Below are 10,099 nucleotides of genomic sequence, written 5' to 3'. Positions count from 1 at the left end.
ATATATTAAATTTTAAACTTGTTTGTTCTGTTTTTCTAAATATTTAGTCTAGATTTTACTAGTGCTTTCAGGTCCTTGAAAATAAAACTTGAAACATAACAGGGTACGTTTTGTTAGATATTGAAATATGTTTTAGGCCACTGGATTTTTTGCACCTTTGAGAACTTCCCTGCCAAAACTCAAGGTAGATTTGATGCAAATGTTATAAATCACTTGTCAGGAAGACTTAATAAATCCATATCCTGTCTATTTTATTATTTTATAGTTTAACAATTTTTACAATTTATTTACCTTTGTAATATGGAAAAATACCAGATATTTTTCTGCCTACACCAGAAGACTAAATGATTTTCTTATTTCGTCAATAAGTAGAATTGGAGGAAACTATTGAAATCACTAAGCATTTAACAAATTCTCTGTTAATACTTTGCTGTGCTGTTTTAGGAAGACAATTGACAGGGCCAAAAATGACATTTAAAGATTATTTAATAAGGCAACAATTCTGTCTGGATGTTCCTCAGTTTATTTGAAAGATAGAATTTATAGTCTTCCTTCAAAACTGATTCCATATGCTGACTTTGTTTTGGTGATATTTATCATGCCTTAAACTACCCAGGCATAAGCCCTGGTTTTATCTTAAGACTTCCTCTCACCACATAACATTGCCCAATTTTTGTCAGCCATTTTCTGAAATTTCTTTCAGATATCTGTTCTAACCACTCGTTTTCTTTTTTCCCCCCAGTAGCTTTTAACCGGATTTTCTGCCTCTTTTCTCCCTGCTTAGTATGTTCTGGCTTCTGCCTTGTTCTAAAATAGTGCTTCCACCGCCCTCACTGTTAAACCAGCATTAGTTCCCTGTTATTTAGAGTATGGTTCAGAATTCCCAGCCTTCTAACAGTCTGCTCAAAACCTGTTTTTTTCTAATAATAACAGTAATTCTCTATAGGAGCTGTCCATCCTAACACAAACCAATCTCTTGTTCTCATCTAGATTGTGTATTTTTCTGCCTTCATGTCTGTTGACACTTTGCCTGTTTATTGCTAGTATTTTTTAAAAGAAATTTTCCTCCTTAAATTAAGTGGCAAGTAAAGTCAGATTTTGTTGACATTTCACATTTGGTCCTTCTGCACAGCCTTCTAGATCTTTCTGTTTCTGTGTTGTTGCTTTCCTTTGAACCCACAGCCCTTACTGTTTTATCATTTCTTTGGTTTTTAATATGTGGACTTGTATTATAATACTACAGAACAATATTGTGGGAATGTTGAATCCATCCTTCCATTTTATACATAGGGAAAATGTAATCCATACGGACTAAGTTCACTGAAATTCACCTAGTGACCCTGGCAGAGCTGACTTACATATACCTTAATTCCTTAATACCTTAATTTCCTACTTGATTTCCTAACTCAAGTTCTGTATATTAAAATTTATGTGTGTATTCTTATGAAACTATACTTCTTTTCATCTCTTGCAGTGTCATTTTGTATTGTTTGCTTCACATTACTTTGCGTTTTGTGTATTAATTAGATTCAGAACTTCTGTATGAGGGGAGGGGAACCTTTATGACCTGAATTGTTTGAATCATTGAAACAGTGATTTAAAGTCTACAGGAAGTCTTTCTCTAGCTTGTTGGGTATATTAACAGCATTAACTAAAATAATATTGGTGTGTCCACTGTTGAGTCCTATGACCCATTAAAAATGAATCTCTTACAAGTTTTACTGTTGGATTTTAGTTTGAATTTCTTGAAAAAGAGAAACTCTTTGGGAGCCTTGAAAGTAAATGTGAACGATGTATTACTTGTAAGGCATCTGAGTTTATTGATCTAACTAAATGCTCTTTTTGATAGAAGAGGAACACTTTTCGCTAATTTTTTCGTTTTGTTCTGTCAAGAACCAGATTGTTGAGCAATTTGTTTATTGAGCAGAACATTCTGAAAATCATTTGTTCCACTTGGAAAGTTGGAGAGCTTTTGTATGTTTGTTCTTCACACTCTGCCCCCCACCCCCACCCCAACCCTAAAGTTTCTGTTAAAACCAGCAGCATAGAGTTTCCTTGGTATTTTTCTTAATATTTATGTAACAAGACAAGTAGCACAGAAAAATTAGGTGAAATATCTCAGGAGGGTATGCTTGACATTTTTGGCCTGAAACAAATTAGAAGCTATTTTTGTTTTATTTTTTGGTTGTTTGTGAATGGCTTATTTTTATTTGTTTAAATAAATTATCTGCTAAAATAAACTGTTGAAACACTGATTCTCTTGTTCTTTATTCCTGAAATTGTACTTAAGGAGTGCTAAATTGGATAAGTGTGCTATGAGTAATTTCTGTTCAAACAGACCAGTTGAATAAAGCAGTGAGAGTATGCCTTGGGGAAATCTTTTAAAAAAATGAATGCATCTAAAAAGGTTCTTTTTTTTTTTCCCCTTGGTGAACCAGCCTTCCAAAAGTCTCAGTACATGCTTCAAAATCATGTTGCACTTAGATCAGTTCAGATAATAAATATAACAAAGAATTTAGTATTCCTTGTACTCTGTGCCTAATCCAGGTATATATGAAAACATTTTATTAAACAATGCATTGGAAAAGTTTTTGGAAATGCTTGATCACTTCCAGATACAGTATGTTTTTAAGTAACATTATTTTTAGGTACATTTAGAATACCTTCTGTACCACCTCTCAATTTGCTGCCTGGGAAGTCGGTTTCCCCCCGCCCCCCTCATTTTTTTTTTTTTTTTAACATGTTCTTAGTAAGCTCTGTAAAACTTTCCATAATTTAGCTTTTGCCAGCTTCTATCTGTATCTCTTGTCATTATCTTTTTCCTTTAGGCTGCTCTTTGGGCCTTGAATAACCAAGCTCCTTTTTGCCTTGTAGCCTGTGAACCCTTCTGGCAGATGGCTTCTTTAGGGTAATAAGTATTAAGTTTGGCTGCTAGTAATAAAAACACATCAAATAATTATTTCTCTCCTATGCCAGAGAAATCCAGAGTTTGCATGGCACTCGTTTTTTAAGTGTTATTCCTAGGTTTTTTTTTTTCCTATTATAAATAACTTTGAAATAAAGATCTTTGTGTATAAGGCCTTAGAAAATTTTCCTTTTGATTAGTCCCTGTTGTGGGATCCAATTGAAAAGTTCATTGATTTCTTTAAAAACTTGTTTAGAGACAGTATTGTTATATTTTTTTAAATTGTAAGGTGCCCAAATTTCAGTGTATCCATAATGAATTTTTCCATTTGTAGGCATCCTATTACCATCACCCAGGTCAAAGTATAGAACTTTCCCAGTGCTCCAGAAGGCGCTCTCATGCTTCCTCCCAATCTGTGCCTCTTGCCTCCCAAAGTAATTACTGCTTTCACCTGTATTACCATAGATTATTTTTACCTGTTCTTGAACTTATGGAACCATACTGTATATACTCTTTTGTGCCTGCTTTTACTTAACTTTGTGTTTGTGGATTCACCCATGATGCTGGGTGCAGAAGTAGTTGGTCTTATTCATTGATGACTGAATTTTGTCGGATGAATAGATATGGAAAAAAAAAATCACCATTAATGAATATTTATTTGCATTTTTTAAAGCAGTTGTGAATAAAGCAGCTGTGAACTTTTACTTACAACTCTTTTAGTGGACATATACCTTATTTCTTTTGAGTGTATATATATATATATATGTGTATGTGTGTGTGTGTGTCTGTGTGTGTGAGTAGAATTGCTCTGTTTTTGTCTACCAGTTTTTAACTTGATCAAACTAGTTCTTTAGCTGGTCTACAGTAAAATGACCCCCCCTCATTTTGATGGGTTATATTGCACAATAGATTCCTGTGAAAAGTTGAGATCTGTATTAATAACCCCTCCTTTATTTATTTATGTAGGTCTTCCCACTGATTTGGTGGGTTGAGTAATGTATTGTAGGTTGGAAATAATTTCCCTTAGAAATTCTGAAGGCATCTCTCCATTGTTTTCTAGTTTGTAACTGTTTTAGGAATTTTGAAAACATTCTGATTCCTGATCCTAATGCTTTTGGCCATTTTGGAATTTTTTTAATTTCATGAGACTGTGACTTGGCATACTCCCATGAAATACATCTATTATCTGTTATTCATTGTGCCCTCCAAATCTACCAAATTATGTTCATCAGTTCTGGTAATTTTTCTTTAATTTCTTAATTGATGGTTAGATTAATTGCCTAGGACTGCCATAACAAAATACCACAGACTGTGTGTTTTAGATAACAGGTACTGATTTTCTCACAGTTCTGGAGGCTGGAAGTCTGAGATGAAGGTGCCGTTGGGATTGGTTTCTGATGAGTTTGCTTCTTGGTTTGTAGACAGCTGCCTTTTCACTGTGTCCTTACAGGGCCTTCTGTGGAAAGAGCTGTATCTTTCCTCTTCTTAGGAAGATACCAATCCTGTTGAATTAGGGCCCCACCCTTATGACCTCTTTTAACCATAGCTACCTTCTAAAGGTCCTATTTCCAAATACAGTCACGTTGGGGGCTAGGGCTTCAACATACAAATTTTAACAGGACACAATTCAGTTCATAACAATGGTTTCCTCTTCTCCTGTTTGTATCTCCTCTCTCTATGAAACTTCTGTTATTTCTTTGGATCTCTTAGACTAGTCCTCTAATACTTCTTTTTCCTTTTGCTTTTCACCTAGTCTTTTTGCTCTGTTTTATCTGGGAGTCTTTGTTAACTTTATTTCCTAAGCCTGGTGTTGAATTTTCCTTTTTTTGTTGTGAAGATTTTGATTTTCCAAGAGTTGTTTTCCTCTTAAACTTTCTCTTTTATAGAGCGCATCTTGTGTCATGGATGCCTTGTCTTTAATTTCTGAATATAATTTAAAAAAAACTTTTTTTTCCTTTTTACAGCCTCTTTCCTTCTAAATTGGTCTCCAGCTTTTCTGTTGGAGGCTTACTTAAGTGTCAGTAATCCTTGGATGTTATCTAGAGAGTGAAAGTCTGGATTGATAGAAACTTAAAGACTTCATAGTGGCCTAAGTGAGCCATTTTTTAAAGAAAACCCCGATTGATGTCCAGGAGGTGTTTTCTTCTTGAGTCAGGTTTGTGAAGGAAAATGCAAATCTGCTTGAGGGCTGAAAGTTTGGCTGCCAGTTTTTTTTGGTGTGAGGGGTTGGATTTCTCACCCCCCCCTACTTTTGGTAAGGTATGTTGCTGCTGCTGCTGCTGTTGCTGCTGCTAAGTCGCTTCAGTCGTGCCTGACTCCGTGTGACCCCATGGACGGCAGCCCATCAGGCTCCCCCGTCCCTGGGATTCTCCAGGCAAGAACACTGGAGTGGGTTGCCATTTCCTTCTCCAGTGCATGAAATTGAAAAGTGTAAGTGAAGTCGCTCAGTTGTGTCCGACTGTTTGCGACCCCATGGACTGCAGCCCACCAGGCTCCTCCGTCCATGGGATTTTCCAGGCAAGAGTACATGCCATTCTTTATTTCTGGTGAGAGTGGGGAAGCCAACCAGTCTGAATGATACTACATTTTTAAAGGGTTGTAAAAAAGAGAATAATATGTAATAGAGACTATGCGTGACCCATAAAGACAAAAACGTTTGCTATTTAGCCCTTTACAGAAAAAGTGTGTACCTTGTTCTTGTTGTAATGGTTCTGGTTTCCTTTAATAAAGCTTCTGGACTATAACTACTTTTAGTCCTACTCAGGCTTAAGTTTACAACCTTGGAACTTCCTGAAGCTCTTTGTTTTAATTTAGTCCAGTGCATAACATGGAAGTTATGACTAAGAATTGGTAGGATATACTCTATTCAGAGATACAAGATATTTTTAATTTAAAATCTCAAAAAGACACAAAATATTGAAGAAATAAATCGCAACACGTAATGAGTGTACGCGTGCACTGTTCTTTGTCTTGTCACCTAAGTGCAGAACATGAGTGCATATACTTTGAAAAATGGCAGAGTGACAGTTGTATTAAGAACAGGCCCAAGTCATATTTTAAATGAGCCACTTTCATCTGCTCTCTCTGTAGTCAGTAAATCATAATTGGCAGAATAAATCGGCTCTAGACAGGAAGCTGTTCCAGGCAGTAGTATATGTATATATGTGTGTGTGCGCGCGCTTGTATTTTTCCACCTGATAACAGTCAGAAATGAGAGAATTAATGTAAGCCCTGTGGCAGAATGGGAGAAACAGGAATTATGTTGTTACAGGAAATAAATGTCTTATCCTTTAAGTCCTAGCTGCCGAAAAACTAAGTTGTTCAGTCTTAATTGTGTGAGCAGTCTCATCACAGGTTTCTGTATAATGATCTTTTTCTTTCCTCTAAATGACAACTGCCTTTAGTGTTTATGTGTTTTTCTTGGCTGCACCATGTAGCATGTGGGGTCTTAGTTTCCTGATCAGGAATGAAACCCATGTCCCCTGCTCTGGGAGCATGGAATCTTAACCACTGGACTACTAGGGAAGTCTCTATTATTTTTTGATCTATATATTCCAGAGTTGTTTCTATGAGTATATAAACTCATGCTACCTTAAAAATAGGATCCCATGCTACATCTTGTGTTCTAACTTGTATTTTATCAACATCCTTTTAAGTCAGTATGAAAGTGAAAGTCACTCAGTCGTTCATGTCCAACTCTTTGCGACCCCATGGACTATATAGTCCATGGAATTCTCCAGGCCAAAATACTGGACTGGGTAGCCGTTCCCTTTTCCAGGGGATCTTCCCAACCTGTGGATCAAACCCAGGTCTCCTGCATTGCAGGCAGATTCTTTACCAGCTGAGCCACAAGGGAAGCCCCAGAATACTGGAGTGGGTAGCCTATCCCTTCTCTAGCAGATCTTCCCGACCCAGGAATTGAACCAGGGTCTCCTGCCTTGCAGGTGGATTCTTTACCAACTGAGCTATCAGGGAGGCCCTGAGTCAGTATATATAAGTTTAAAGATTCTAGAATTAGGCAACTTAAATTCCAGTATAGGTAGACTTCATGACTAGATAGACTTCATCACTATTTGTTTGGGCATACACCTTTTTTAAGCTTATTCTTCAGAAGATTATTATAAAGTTTACATGATAAAGTTGGCTTGAAACTCAACATTTAGAAAACTAAGATCATGGCATCTGGTTCCATCACTTCATGGCAAATAGATGGAGAAACCGTGGAAACAGTGGGAGACTTCATTTTTTTGGGCTCCAAAATCACTGCAGATCATGATTGCAGCTGTGAAGTTAAAAGACATTTCCTCCTTGGAAGAACAGTTATGACCAACCTAGACAGCATGTTAAAAACCAGAAACTACTTTGCCAACAAAGGTCTTTCTAGTCAAAGCTATGGTTTTTCCAGTGTTCATGTATGGATGCGAGAGTTGGACTATAAAGAAAGCCGAGTGCCTAAGAATTGATGCTTTTGAGCTGTGGTGTTGGAGAATACTCTTGAGAGTCCCTTGGACCGCAAGGAGATCCAACCAGTCCATCCTAAAGGAGATCAGTCCTGATTGTTCATTGGAAGGACTGATGCTGAAGATGAAACTCCAATACTTTGGCTACCTGATGTGAAGAACTGACTCATCTGAACAGACCCTGATGCTGGGAAAGATTGAAGGCAGGAGAAGAAGGGGACGACAGAGGATGAGATGGTTGGATGGCATCACTGACTCAATGGACAGGAGTTTGAGTAAACTCTGGGAGTTGGTGATGATCAGGAAGGCCTGGCGTGCTTCAGTCCATGGGGTCGCAAAGAGTTGGACACGACTGAGCGACTGAACTGAACTGAACTTACATGATAATTCATGAATCCTCTTAACTGCTAAGCAATGTTTGGTGCACATTAAGAGCTTTAGAATCAGTTTCTAGGTGTAAAATATCAAGGTTCAAAGATACAGAGGTTTTAAGTGTTGATAATGGTTGCCAAAGTACTATTCAGAAAAAAATACTGGTTTATCTATTTACCAACAAAATGTTCCTTGTTTTTGCATTGTTATTCTAAGTTTTGCCAGCGTGGTAGATAAAAAACTGGCAGAACTAAAAGAGACAAATCTACAAATATAATTTGGGATATTTTAGCATAACTTTACATGTGTTGGGAAGATCCCGTGGAGAAGGGAAAGGCTACTTACTCCAGTATTCTGGCCTGGAGAATTCCATGGACTATATAGTCCATGGGGTTACAAAGAGTCGGACATGACTGAGCAACTGAACTGAGTGTTAACTTTGAGTAATTATTAATAGTAGAACAACTACATACTCTTAGATTATTATACAAAGACTTCTGTGTAAAGATACATTAACTTTTACTCCCCTCCAAAGCCTACCAAGATTATCATATAGAATTTTTTTTTACATAGATTTAAACTGTACAGGTAAAGAAAATGGAAGAAGCAGTGAAATTTGGAAGCTAGAAAGCAACAGACTGATAGAAACATCTTCAGTTCAGTCGCTCAGTCGTGTCTGACTCTTTGTGACCCCATGAACTGCAGCACGCCAGGCCTCCCTGTCCATCACCAACTCCTGGAGTCCACCCAAACCCATGTCCATTGAGTCAGTGATGCCATCCAACCATCTCATTCTCTCTCATTTGCTTCTCCTCCTGCCCTCAGTCTTGGCAGCATCAGGGTCTTTTCAGATGAGTCAGTTCTTCACATCAGGTGGCCAAAGTATTGGAGTTTCAGCTTCAGCATCAGTCCTTCCAATGAATAATCAGGACTGATCTCCTTTAGGATGGACTGGTTGGATCTCCTTGCAGTCCAAGGGACTCTCAAGAGTCTTCTCCAACACCACAGTTCAAAAGCATCAATTCTCACATCCATACATGACAACTGGAAAAACCATAGCCTTGACTAGATGACCTTTGTTGACAAAGTAATGTCTCTGCTTTTTAATATGCTGCCTAGGTTGGTCTAAGAAACAACTTAGTAGACTTAAAAATGTTCAGTCCTAAACTGAAAGTGGGGAAAATGGAGAAGAATCCTTAGGCTCAGGAATTTGCGGCATCAGGTATTCTTGTGGAAGAAGCAGGCTAGAGTGGTGCTAAAAATAGGATTGTTTGAAAGCCTGTTTAAGGAGCCAGCTCAGTCATTCTAATAGCCTAAAAAGTAGAAACAGCCCAAGTGTCCATTACCTGATAAATGGTAAATAAAATGATATTATAATAAAAGTAGTGAGGGACTCATACATATTGTAACATGAATGAACGTTAACAATATGTTTATGTGAGAGAAGCCAGTCACAAAAGACTACATATTATGTGATTCTATTTTGTATGAAATGTCTTGAAAATACAAATCCATAGAGATAGGGAGTAAATTAGTGGTGGCCTAGGGCTGGGAATTGGGGAGATAAGAGGGAAATGGGAAATGACTTCTTAAGGGTACAGATTTCTTTTTGGTGTAATGAAGATGTTCTAAAATTGTGATGATTACACAACTGAATATACCAAAATCATTGAATTGTATGCTCTAACTTGATAACTTATATAGTATTTGAGTTATATCTCAGTAAGCTCTTATTAAAAAAAGTAGCATGAGCTTAGATATTTTTGTCACTTTTAGCTAAGTGACTGCCCTCTTTACTACTTCAGAGAAGACTGAAGGTTTATCCTCTACAGTGAATAAAATGCAGTGTCTCTGAGAGAGGGATAGATACTAGATACAGTTGAAGACCAGGTGTCCTACAGAGAACACTTGGATCATGTAAATGTGCTCAATGTTAGAACCTTATTGAAGTCTCTTCTCTTGGGGGCCCAGAATCTTGACAGTCAAGTAGGAACTTAGAGCAGGGATCCCAAGCCTCCAGGATCTAATGCTTGATGTTTTGAGGTGAAGCTGATGTAATAATACTAGGAATAAAGTGCACAATAAATGTAATGCACTTAAGTAATCCTGAAACTACACCTGATCCATGGAAAAATAGTCTTCTATGAAACCAGTCCCTGGTGCTAAAAAGGTTAGGGACCGCTGACTTAGAGGATGATTCTCAGTAGAACCAAGAATAAAAACTCTTTAAATTATACACAGTCAGTTTTTAGGGCCCAGCTTATGAGTAAATCAAGGATCACCAGGTTAATGAGAGAAGCTTTTTTAATACAGGAGACCAAAAAGAAAGAATTTGGAGCAGTCAGAGCAAAAAAAAAAAAGC

At 37.3% G+C, this 10,099-nt stretch overlaps 1 protein-coding gene across 4 annotated transcripts in view; it reads left to right on the top strand.

The window, feature by feature from the left end:
• Window positions 1-10,099, top strand: part of NCK1 (NCK adaptor protein 1) — a 78,857-nt gene that overhangs the window by 1,345 nt on the left and 67,413 nt on the right. The window lies entirely within an intron of this gene.

This window comes from Capra hircus, chromosome 1 (genome assembly GCF_001704415.2).
Source record: "Capra hircus breed San Clemente chromosome 1, ASM170441v1, whole genome shotgun sequence".
Lineage (NCBI taxonomy): Eukaryota > Metazoa > Chordata > Mammalia > Artiodactyla > Bovidae > Capra > Capra hircus.
Note: the sequence above shows the minus strand (reverse complement) of the source record. Positions and strands in the feature narration are given on the sequence as shown.